Source organism: Cetorhinus maximus, chromosome 19 (assembly GCF_964194155.1).
Source record: "Cetorhinus maximus chromosome 19, sCetMax3.hap1.1, whole genome shotgun sequence".
In the NCBI taxonomy this organism is placed as follows: Eukaryota; Metazoa; Chordata; class Chondrichthyes; order Lamniformes; family Cetorhinidae; genus Cetorhinus; species Cetorhinus maximus.
The window spans coordinates 28,075,907-28,086,587 of NC_135897.1; the positions used below are offsets into that span (position 1 = coordinate 28,075,907).

At 47.0% G+C, this 10,681-nt stretch overlaps 1 non-coding gene across 1 annotated transcript; it reads right to left on the reverse strand.

Annotated features, from left to right (window-relative positions):
- Nucleotides 1-1,531: 1,531 nt before the first annotated feature.
- LOC144694326 (U6 spliceosomal RNA) lies at nt 1,532-1,633 on the reverse strand. Its single transcript, XR_013579712.1, has one exon. It is a non-coding gene; the product is annotated as a U6 spliceosomal RNA (small nuclear RNA).
- Nucleotides 1,634-10,681: the final 9,048 nt, after the last annotated feature.

Consider the following 10,681-nt stretch of genomic DNA (forward strand, 5'->3'; position numbering starts at 1 on the left):
AGTTTTTTCCAAACCAACAACCCTTTATCCAACAGCTTGCATTTTTGGTTTTCTGTGTTTCTGACTTTCTCTGTATGAAGCAAGGTTTTTTCAATATGCAGTCACCCCAGAAGAGTGACTGATTTTTATAGTCATATTGTATCTCGAAGTAATTTGCTGAACAAGTCTCGGAAAATTGCATCACATTAGTCTGAAGCCATATTGTTTTCCCTACATATTCTCACCTCTTAGCTGGTGAATAGGAAGCAGGACTGAAACGTTAACTGATTTCTTCTCCGCCGATGCTGCGAGACCTGCTGAGTTTTTCCAGGTAATTCTGTTTTTGTTCTGAAAGAAATCAGCTGTAATCAAAGGTGAGACTGTATTTATGCTATAATTCAAAATTAAATCATGCAATAATCTTGAGGCTGTTGATTGCTATTAAGTATCACTTGGGTGATTAATGTTGATGCCATGTTAACCGTATAACTGGTCAAGCTTGCTTATTTCTTCATTGGCCAAAACAGCAACAGTGTCAAGGAATTTCTAGATTAAGTTAAGTCAATGACAATCTATTTGATGTTACCCTGCATTATTATGCTGCAAAAGGCAGTTACTTCAAGCTTATAAATTGTAATTATTATTAAATAAATAAAGCTTTCGATCAGAGTTTAATCTAGTTGATGGTCATAGGAAAGAAACATAATAAAGTGTGATGTCTGGAGTGTTACAGAGAAAATGTCCACCTGATACAATGGTTTTATAGGTAAATCAAAAGTCATTATAACATTAGTGGCCAAAGCTATTATGGATATATGAAATTTGCTGTTGTATTTGAATTTGTGATTGAATTCTGTTTGCACCACATTCATATTCAGACTGCAGTAAAACAGCACTTTCCTGTTGAGGTGCAGCGGCTTCAGTTGCACGTTGATACGAAAGCACAATTTAACTTCAGTGTAACATTAACAGCTTGACTCCTGACACTAAAGCAAGATCAACTCACAGACAGTTGAGTATTGTTTGGATTCCATTTCAAGTGTGAAATAACTCCTGCTGAGTGCAAAACCACAGTTGAAAATGGCATAGGCACTCGATTTAGAAACACTTCTAATGTTAGGAAAGCATGAATTGTGCTATCTACTCTCCTCTAGCATTAAAAATTAATTACTCATGGAATGGAGCTCTGCACATGCCCAAACACACACATTTACAGACTTTTACTGTTACTCAGCTTAGTGCTATACATAGTTCACAGTGTAGCATTGATCTGACAGTTTAGCATTGAACTCAATAGACTGATCTGAGACACCGTCTGGAGTATAACTTTAGCATTAGACCAAATTCTTTGCTGTTCAGCAACCATAAAACCAGGTGTGATGCTAATTTTTATCATTGGCTAACTATTCTACACAAGAGTCTTAAATATCAAACATGACAGTTGTAGTTCATCCACGATTTTCATATCTTTTATTTTCAACACAGAGATGCCAATTCGAGTATGTAGGATAAAATCTCATGTTGAGCATGTATGTGTTATTTTTAAGGCTGCAAGATAGCTTATAACGAATTTGCGTGTCATCCTTGCGCAGGGGCCATGCTAATCTTCTCTGTATCGTTCCAATTTTAGTATATGTGCTGCCGAAGCGAGCAAGATAGCTTTTTTTTTTGTAAAAATATACTTTATTCATAAAAATCTTCAATCACATTCAAAACCATTTCAAAAACAACATTACAAGGGTACAATCCAGGTTAAACTTTTACAAAATGTATCACCAGGTGCATCAGTACAAACAATATTACAGTCATTTACAGCCTTTCATTTTGATCTGTACAGCCCGAGGGGCTCTAAACAGTTCTCAGTCTCTCGGTGCGCTGTGGTAGAAAGGTCTTAGACAGCGACCCTTCCCCATTGCGCCTTTGCGGCAGCTGCCCCAAGCTTTAGTGCGTCCCTCAGCACGTAGTCCTGGACTTTGGATTGTGCCAGTCCGCAACAATCGGTCGGGGACAACTCTTTGTGCTGGAAGACCAACAAGTTTCGGGCAGACCAAAGCGCGTCTTTCACCGAGTTGATGATCCTCCAGCTGCAGTTGATGTTTGTCTCGGTGTGTGTCCCTGGGAACAGCCCGTAGAGCACAGAGTCCTGTGTCACAGAACTGCTCGGGATGAACCTCGACAGCAACCACTGCATCTCTCTCCAGACTTTCTTTGCAAAGGCACAATCCACAAGGAGGTGAACAACGGTCTCTTCCCCACCACAGCCACCTCGAGGGCATCGTGCAGAGGGGGTGAGACTCCTGGCGTGTAGGAAGGATCTGACGGGGAGGGCCTTTCTCACCACCAGCCAAGCTACGTCTTGGTGCTTGTTGGAAAGTTCTGGCGATGAGGCATTCTGCCAAATGACTTTGACAGTCTGCTCGGGGAACCATCCCACAGGGTCCACCCTCTCCTTATCCCTCAGGGCCTCTAGGACGTTACGTGCTGACCACTGCCTGATGGACTTGTGGTCAAAGGTGTTTTTCTGCATAAATTTTTCCACCAGGGACAGGTGGTACGGCACGGTCCAACTACTTGGAGCGTTCCGCGGCAGCGTGGCCAGACCCATCCTTCGCAACACCGGGGACAGGTAGAACCTCAGCACGTAGTGACACTTGGTGTTTGCGTACTGAGGGTCTACGCACCGCTTGATGCAGCCGCACACAAAGGTGGCCATCAGTATGAGGGCGATGTTGGGCACGTTTTTTCCCCCTTTATCTAGAGGCTTGTACATCGCGTCCCTGCAGACACGATCCATTTTCGACCTCCAGATAAAGCGGAAGATGGCTCGAGTGATCGCCATCGCGCAGGAGTGTGGAATGGGCCAGACCTGCGCCACGTACAGCAACAGCGAGAGTACCTCACACCTGATGACCAGGTTCTTACCCGCAATGGAGAGGGAGCGTCGCTCCCACATGCCCAGTTTCCTTTTCACCATAGCCACTCGCTCCTTCCAGTTTCTAACGCATGCCCCGGTCCCTCCGAACCATATCCCCAGCACCTTCAGGCCGTCAGCCCTGACAGTGAAGGGGACAAAGGATCGGTCAGCCCAGTTCCCAAAGAACATGGCCTCGCTCTTCCCACGATTTACCTTGGCTCCCGAGGCCAGTTCGAACTGGTCGCAGATGTGCATCAGTCTGCGCACCGACAGCGGATCCGAGCAGAAGACGGCGACGTCGTCCATGTACAGGGAGGCTTTTACCTGAGTGCCTCCACTGCCTGGGATCGTCACTCCTCTTATGCCCGGATCCTTCCTGATGGACTCGGCAAAGGGTTCTATGCAGCACACAAAAAGGACAGGCGAGAGAGGGCAGCCCTGCCTGACTCCAGATTTAATCGGAAAGCTATCTGTTTCCCACCCATTGATTGAGACTGCGCTACTGATGTTAGTGTAGAGCAGTTGGATCCAATTTCGAATTCCCTCCCCAAAGCCCATTTTGGAGAGCACATCCCCCATGTAGGTGTGCGATATTCTGTCAAAGGCCTTCTCCTGATCCAAGCTGATGAGGCAGGTATCCACACCCCTGTCCTGTACATAGGCAATCGTATCCCTGAGCAGCGCCAGGCTGTCAGAGATCTTCCTGCCTGGCACAGAGCAGGTCTGGTCAGGGTGAATCACCAATTCCAGAGCGGATTTGACCCGGTTGGCGATGACCTTGGACAGAATCTTATAGTCCATATTCAACAGTGAAATGGGTCGCCAATTTCTAATTTCCTCCCTTTCCCCCTTGTGCTTGTAGATGAGGGTGATGATGCCTTTCCTCATGGATTCTGACATGCTGCCGGCCAGGAGCATACTCTCGTACACTTCTAGCAGGTCTGGGCCGATCAAGTCCCACAGAGCCGAATACAACTCCGCCGGCAGGCCGTCGCTTCCGGGGGTTTTACTCTTCTCGAAGGACTCGAGGGCCTTAGTCAGTTCGTCAGGAGTTAGCGGTTTGTCTAGGCTCTCCCGCGTACTGTGGTCTAGGACCTCCGTGATAGAGGACAGGAAGGACTGGGAGGCCGTGCTGTCCGTGGGCTTCACGTCATACAGTCCGGCATAAAAGGATTTGCTGATCCTCAGAATGTCGGACCGTGATGACTTTACTGAGCCGTCTTCTTCCTTCAGGCTGCTGATCACAGAGCGCTCTCTGTGTACCTTTTGGAAGAAGAAACGTGAGCACGTCTCATCCTGCTCCACGGAGCGGACTCTGGAACGGAAGATGATCTTGGAGGCCTCCGAGGCAAAGTGTGAGGCTTGCTGGCCCTTCACCTCTTGGAGCTCCTCCTTGACATCGACCCCCATCGACTGCAGCCGGAGCAGATTCTGCATCTTTTCCTGGAGTCGGGACATTTCCCTCTGTTCCTTTCTAGCTTTCTGGGTGCCTTTGAGGATGAAAAACCTCTTGATGCTTCCCTTGATCACTTCCCACCAGTGTGTCAGGGACTCAAAGAGGGGTTTCACGGTTCTCCAACCTTTGTAATCCCTCTTGAGCTCCTCAATGTTCTCTGGGGTCAGCAGTTGCACATTTAGCTTCCATGCCCCCCTGCCCACCCTCAGGTCTTCCTCCAAGTGGCAGTCCGCCAGTAGGAGGCAGTGGTCAGAGAAGAACACCGGCTTGACCTCGGTGGATCTGACTGTGAATGCACGGGACACAAACAGGAAGTCTATCCTGGAACGAATGGACCCGTCTGGCCGCGACCAGGTGTATCTACGCTGCGCTCCGTCTGCAGGGTTGCTGAAGACGTCGTGCAGCTTGGCATCCTTAACTGTTTCCATCAGGGATCTGGACGTAGCGTCCAATCTGCTTCCGGCCCTGCCGGATCGTCCAGCCGCATCGATGATGCAGTTGAAGTCCCCGCCCAGAATGACCGGCCTGGAGGTCGCCAGCAGCAGTGGGAGCTGCTGAAAAACCTCCAGCCGCTCAGCCCCTTGTGCCGGGCCGTACACGTTAATTAACCGGAGTGGAGCGTTCTTGTACATTACGTCTGCTACCAGGAGTCGCCCGCCCACCACCTCCTTGACCTCGGAGACGGTGAAGTTGCCTCCCCGCAGCAGAATACCCAGGCCGGAGGAACGAGAGTCGTTTCCGCCCGACCAGATCGATGGCCCGTGGGACCACCATCGTGACCATTGCCTGTAGGAGCTGAGGTGCGGTATCGCACACTCCTGCAGAAACAACAGGTCAGCTTTGACCTTGGCTAGGTAGTCCAAGGTCGCAACACATCGCGTAGTAGATTTAATGCTACGCACATTTATGGATACAATCTTTAAACCCATTTTAAAGCATTTATTCTCCTACCAAACCCACTGTCTCTGAGAGTCCCAGACCTTTAGTCTGCTCCTTCATACCCGTAGTGAGCTCAAATTCCTTCACTTTGGATGGGCTGAGGTAGATCTCCTTGGCCGTGTTCTGCTCCAGTGGCATCTGGAGGTTCACGTAGTGAGCGGATTTTGAGATGACCTTTGCTGGAGAAGCTTCTCCAAAACTCACCCCCTCTGGGGGGTTGCTGTTCCCGGCTTCCTGGAGCTGGGGTGCGATGATTGCCTCACTGCTCCCAGATTCCAGGGGCTGTGGTGCACTGGCCTCCTCAGGTTGCAGGCCAAGTTGGGGTGCGCTGGTCTCCTTGTTGTCTCCAATTTTCTGGAGCTCGGGTGTCTCGTCCTCCAACGCCCTGGAGCTTTGCCGCCTCTTCTGTCGGTGCCGCTCTGGCACTTCCTCATCCGAAGAGCTGCTGCCCTTGTCATCCGTGTCGGATGGGAGACGCCTCTTGCCGCTTCTCTGGGAAACGCCTTTGCTTCTTCTTCGCTCCCTCTTACTTTTCTTGTTCTTCACCGTCCGCCACTCCCCCTGCTGCTTTTCCACTGCTGCCTCCTCCTCCATTGATTCGCTGTCCTGAGGACTGGAAGGTTCAGGGGGTAGTGCTGTTGATTGGCTCTCTGTTGCCTCAATCTCTTTCTCCACCTTGTCTCTCTCTGTGTCCTCCTTTGTCCCGTTGAGCTCCCTGGGGGCCTTGGTGGTTGGAGTGACACGGAACATTTCTTCTGCTTCCCCGTGGTCGGCTTTGGCTGCCTGTGCGTAAGTACGGCAGCGTTTGGGGCAGGTCCTGTAGAGGTGACTTGCCTCGCCACACAGGTTGCAGCACTTGGCCTGTTTGCAGTCTTTTGTCTGGTGCCCTTCCTGTTTGCAGATCTTGCAGAGGGAGGCGCTGCAGTTGGCCGCCACATGACCAGCCTTGCCGCATGAGCGGCAATGCTTGGGTTGCCCAGCGTAGACCAGGTAGCCACGGTTTCCCCCGATTGCGAAACTGGAAGGAGGGTGGAAAATGGCTCCCTTACCATCGGTCTTTAGCGTGACCTTAAACAGGCGTTTGCCTGTCCAGATCCCCAAGTCGTCTCGAATCTCAGTGCCGCTCCCCACCTTATCGAAGTACCTGGTGAGGAAGGTGACCACGTCGGCGACAGGGACGAAGGGGTTGTACACATGCACCATCACCTCACGTTCCCGTTGCGACGGAAGCGAGCAAGATAGCTTATAAACTCCAAGCTCATTCTTTAAGTTCAGCCTGTATGCAATGGCACTACTCTGCTAAATTGAAGGACTGTCTAAGCTGGCACTTCATTGTGGTGCTGACGAGGCGCTACATTTTCAGCAGTGCTGCCTTTTGGATGAGATATTAAACCAAGGCTCCATCTGCCTTCTCGAGTGGACATAATAGATCCAATGGCACTATTTGAGGAGGACTAGGGGTGTCCTCCGGTTTCCTGGTCAACATTTATTCCTCCAACAACACAACATAATAGGTTAACTGGTCACTTATCTCATTCCTATTTGTTGGATCTTGTTGTACACAAAATTAGCACCTACATTTCAACATTAATTACATATCAAATACAGTTAATTGGCTTTAAATCCTGAAAGGAATTATACTATGCAAGTTCTATCTAGTGATTGTTGAGTGTTCTCAAACTGATTCAACAAGGCTGCAGGTTGAAATTATGTAAAGTAATTCATAACATTTCAAAGAATAACTCTTTTAATCTTGATAAATGTGCTGTACTGTTCATTTGTTCCTTTATAAATCTGATAGTAATGTCCCAAACTCTAGGCAAAATAGTGAAGGGCTCGCAGGAGTGGATGCCAATCCTGTGCAGAAGGCTAAATGTTGCCACTCCGTTGCTTACCAATTTTAGAGGAAAGCAGCAGCTGGTGGTAAAAGGTGGAAATATGGGATAGCCTGGAAGCTGCCATCGAATCCAGACAAAGGCTGTGGGCAGGTAAGTAGGTTTAGGGAATGGGGTATTGCTATGTTCTCATGGCTGGGGAGAGAGGGGAAGCTCAGTATGACAGAGGCCCGGGCTGCCTTTGTGGAGCCAAGAGGAGCCCCATTTATGAAAAAAATTTAGCTATTTTAGCAGGTCTCGCAGTTTTCTTGACAGCTTAACATGGTGGGGCATGGGAGTGCAATTTGCATTTATGAACGAGCCTCCCAATTCATTCTAATGTCCTTTGCTACCAGAGGGGAAATGGAGCCACTCCACTTTAACTGTTTTCCCACTGAGTAAAGAGAGCTATAATTCCCTTTTGGCAATGAGTTCTATATGGGAAAGTCTTAAATATTCTGAGGGCATTGAGTCCTTCTCACTATTAAGCCAGTAATAATATAACATGCCACAAGGTTCTAGTAGAACTGTAAGACTTGGTAAGAGGTCACTGCCACCTCATCCCCTAGGCCTCCATCCATGCATTCCTTGCAATGTATCCACTACCTTTTTATTATTGACCACCTCTGATTTCAGATTTGTTAGTGCTTTCGCTCTGTGCTTAATAGTCCTTTGAACTTGTCATATGTGCTTCCCTCTTGGAGACCAAATTGGTCTTTCCATGGAACGATTAAAATCATGACAATGGCCCCAATACTTACAGGGATGTAAGGAGGGAGCAGGGATTGTAATTTTGACCTTGAGAAATCTGGAAGAATGTGTTTCTCTCGGGTCCTGCCGATTTAATGAAAGAATCTGATTAACATTTTTGTCCCTGCTTCTCAGCCAGATTGAGAGGCTGGCTGTCGAGTGCTTAGGTTTGCAGTGCCAGGCTGCAGCCGGGGAGCAGAGTGGAGGGAGGGAAGAGATCAGAAGGTTCAGTGGTAGGTGTGGGTGGGAAATGGAGGCTGGAGAGTGGAGGGGAAATAGGCAGCTGTGGTGTGGTGGCAGCGTGGGGGGTGGAGGGAGGAACCAGAGTAATTCAGAATAATTGGAGGAGGGAGAATGGAAGGGCCGGGGGCACTAGAGGCCACAGCAGGGGAATACAGAGGAGAGAGGAAGGGACCACAAAGACCAATGGCTCATGGAGATCAGGAAGGCCAGGTCATTGGGAGATTGTGGCTCAGTGGGGGGAGGGGCAGAGGATTTCAATCATGGCAGGTGGAGACGGGTGATGGTAGATCAGCTAATCATAGGGGTAGTTTACAGGTAGGTTTGAGGATCTGGTGGGAAGCACCTGTGCTCCTTCTGACCGATAAGCAATACTGGAAAGGCACCTACTAGCAGTCCAAGAAGCAGCATAGTCACTCAAAGGAAGCCTTAGACCAGATAAGTGTACAGGCTCAGAACTTCAAATCTGCACTCACCAAGGAGCAGTGTGTGAAGACGCTCCCCTCTAACAGGGAAGCCATCACAGAGCAATGTCAAGTTACCAAATCTGGTTGGTCATATTTCTGGAGATTTTATCATGTGACCACCTGCCTCCAATTGCCCAGTCAAACAGCCTATTTTCTCATTTCCAATATTTTTAAAACTTATACATGAAAGTGTTCAAAGAAAATATGCTTAAAACACACACATTTTCTTTAATGCTTGTAGTAGTATCCAAGAGAATAATCCTTAATTCCTGGAAACGATAGGACAATCCTGGAGCATTGGAAACTCCAGAGTTATGTCACATACCTGCTGCAGCACCAACTCCAGCTCAGCAAAAACACACATATGGCTGACTTCTTCTCCCTTGCTTCCTCTGTTCCACAGATGACAGTCACTCCCCAGCTGTTTTCTTCTCCTCTGGAATCCTGCCCCTCAGCAAACAGCCTGAAATAACTCTGTGTACATAATGAGCATGATAAAAACACAAGTCATTATTTCAGTATCTTGCCACATTTCACTGCTGTATAATTCCATCTGGAAATAAATCTATTATTTTTAACATGTGCATATTTGTGTGATGCTACAGTAGTTCATAACTTTCAAACAAGGAAGGAGAACATTGTGGGACACACAGCGTGATCTTCATTGTTCATTATCATGACAAAAGGGAACTTGCTAACACTTGGGCAATGAGGTTTTGCTTGACAGGAGACGAGAGCCACAATGTTCTGATTGGTATTTATTTAATTCAAATTCAAACATCAGCATTTTGATAATGGTGAATATAATGGTGAAGTTTTGTTCTGTTTATGAAAATGGCTTTTAGTGTGAGCACAAAAGTGTTGGGAGAAAGCCTGAACTGGAGCAACAATGTGAGTTCCAATCAGTAAGCTACAAGCCACAGCTAGTAAACAGCAAGATACACAATGTTTGAGATCTAATTATCTATTATTTAGCTTAATGTTCATTATTCTCTATAAGGAATGTCAGTGGCATCTCTTCCTTGTGTGCTCAAGTAAGAAAGAAATAGGAGCAAGCGGAGGCCATGTGACCCCTCAAGTCTGCTCCTCTGCAATTCCTTCAGGCTAGGCTGAAATGCCAATGGAGTTATTATTTGACATGTTTCCTGAAGAATCTCGACCCGTGTGAATAGCAAGATTAGACATTCAAATAATTGAGGAAGAAAATAAAATGAATGTTGAAGACTTATCCAGGTACTCATAGAACATCAAACAGCAAAAAAAAATGTTTAAATCATTTTGCAAGATTTCCTGCAAATCGAACCTTTTAGGATGTTGAAGTAAAGAGGGTCAAGTATGAGTCATTTTGGTAGGATTGCATAATGACTTTCCATGAAGGCTAGAAACAGCTGTTTTAGATCATAATTATCTTGACTGAATACAAAAACAAACACAATTTATAAAGTAACTTAGCCTAAAACTTACTCAGTCCAACAAATCGTATGGAATTCACCCTTTCATGAAGCACACTAGCTTCATTGAGAAACAAAACATGTCAGAAATACCAAGCAGGTCAGGCAGCAACTGTGGAGAGAGAAACAGAGTTAACGTTTCGGCCAATAACTTTTGTCAGAACTGGAAGATTTTAGAGATGGAACAAGTTTTGAGCAAGTTCAGAGGCATGGAAAGTGTTGGGAAAGGGAAAGAAAAAAAAGGAAGATCTGTGATAAGGAAAAATTAAATAATAAAAGGTATGATGGTATGATGGTGCAAGACCTCCTCCCAAGGTCTCCAGCATTAGAGATGCCAGTCTTCAGCCAATTCAATTCACTCCATGTGATATCAAGAAATGGCTGAAGGCAGTGGATGTTGCAAAGGCTATGGGCCCTGACAACATCCTGGCAATAGTACTGAAGATTTATGCTCCAGAGCTAGCCATGCCTCTAGCCAAGTACAGCTACAACACTGGCATCTACTCAACAGCGTGGAAAATTGCCAGTGTATGTCTTGTCCAGAAAAAGTAGGACAAATCCAATCTAGCCAATTACCACCCCAGCAGACTCCTCTTGGTCATCACTAAAGT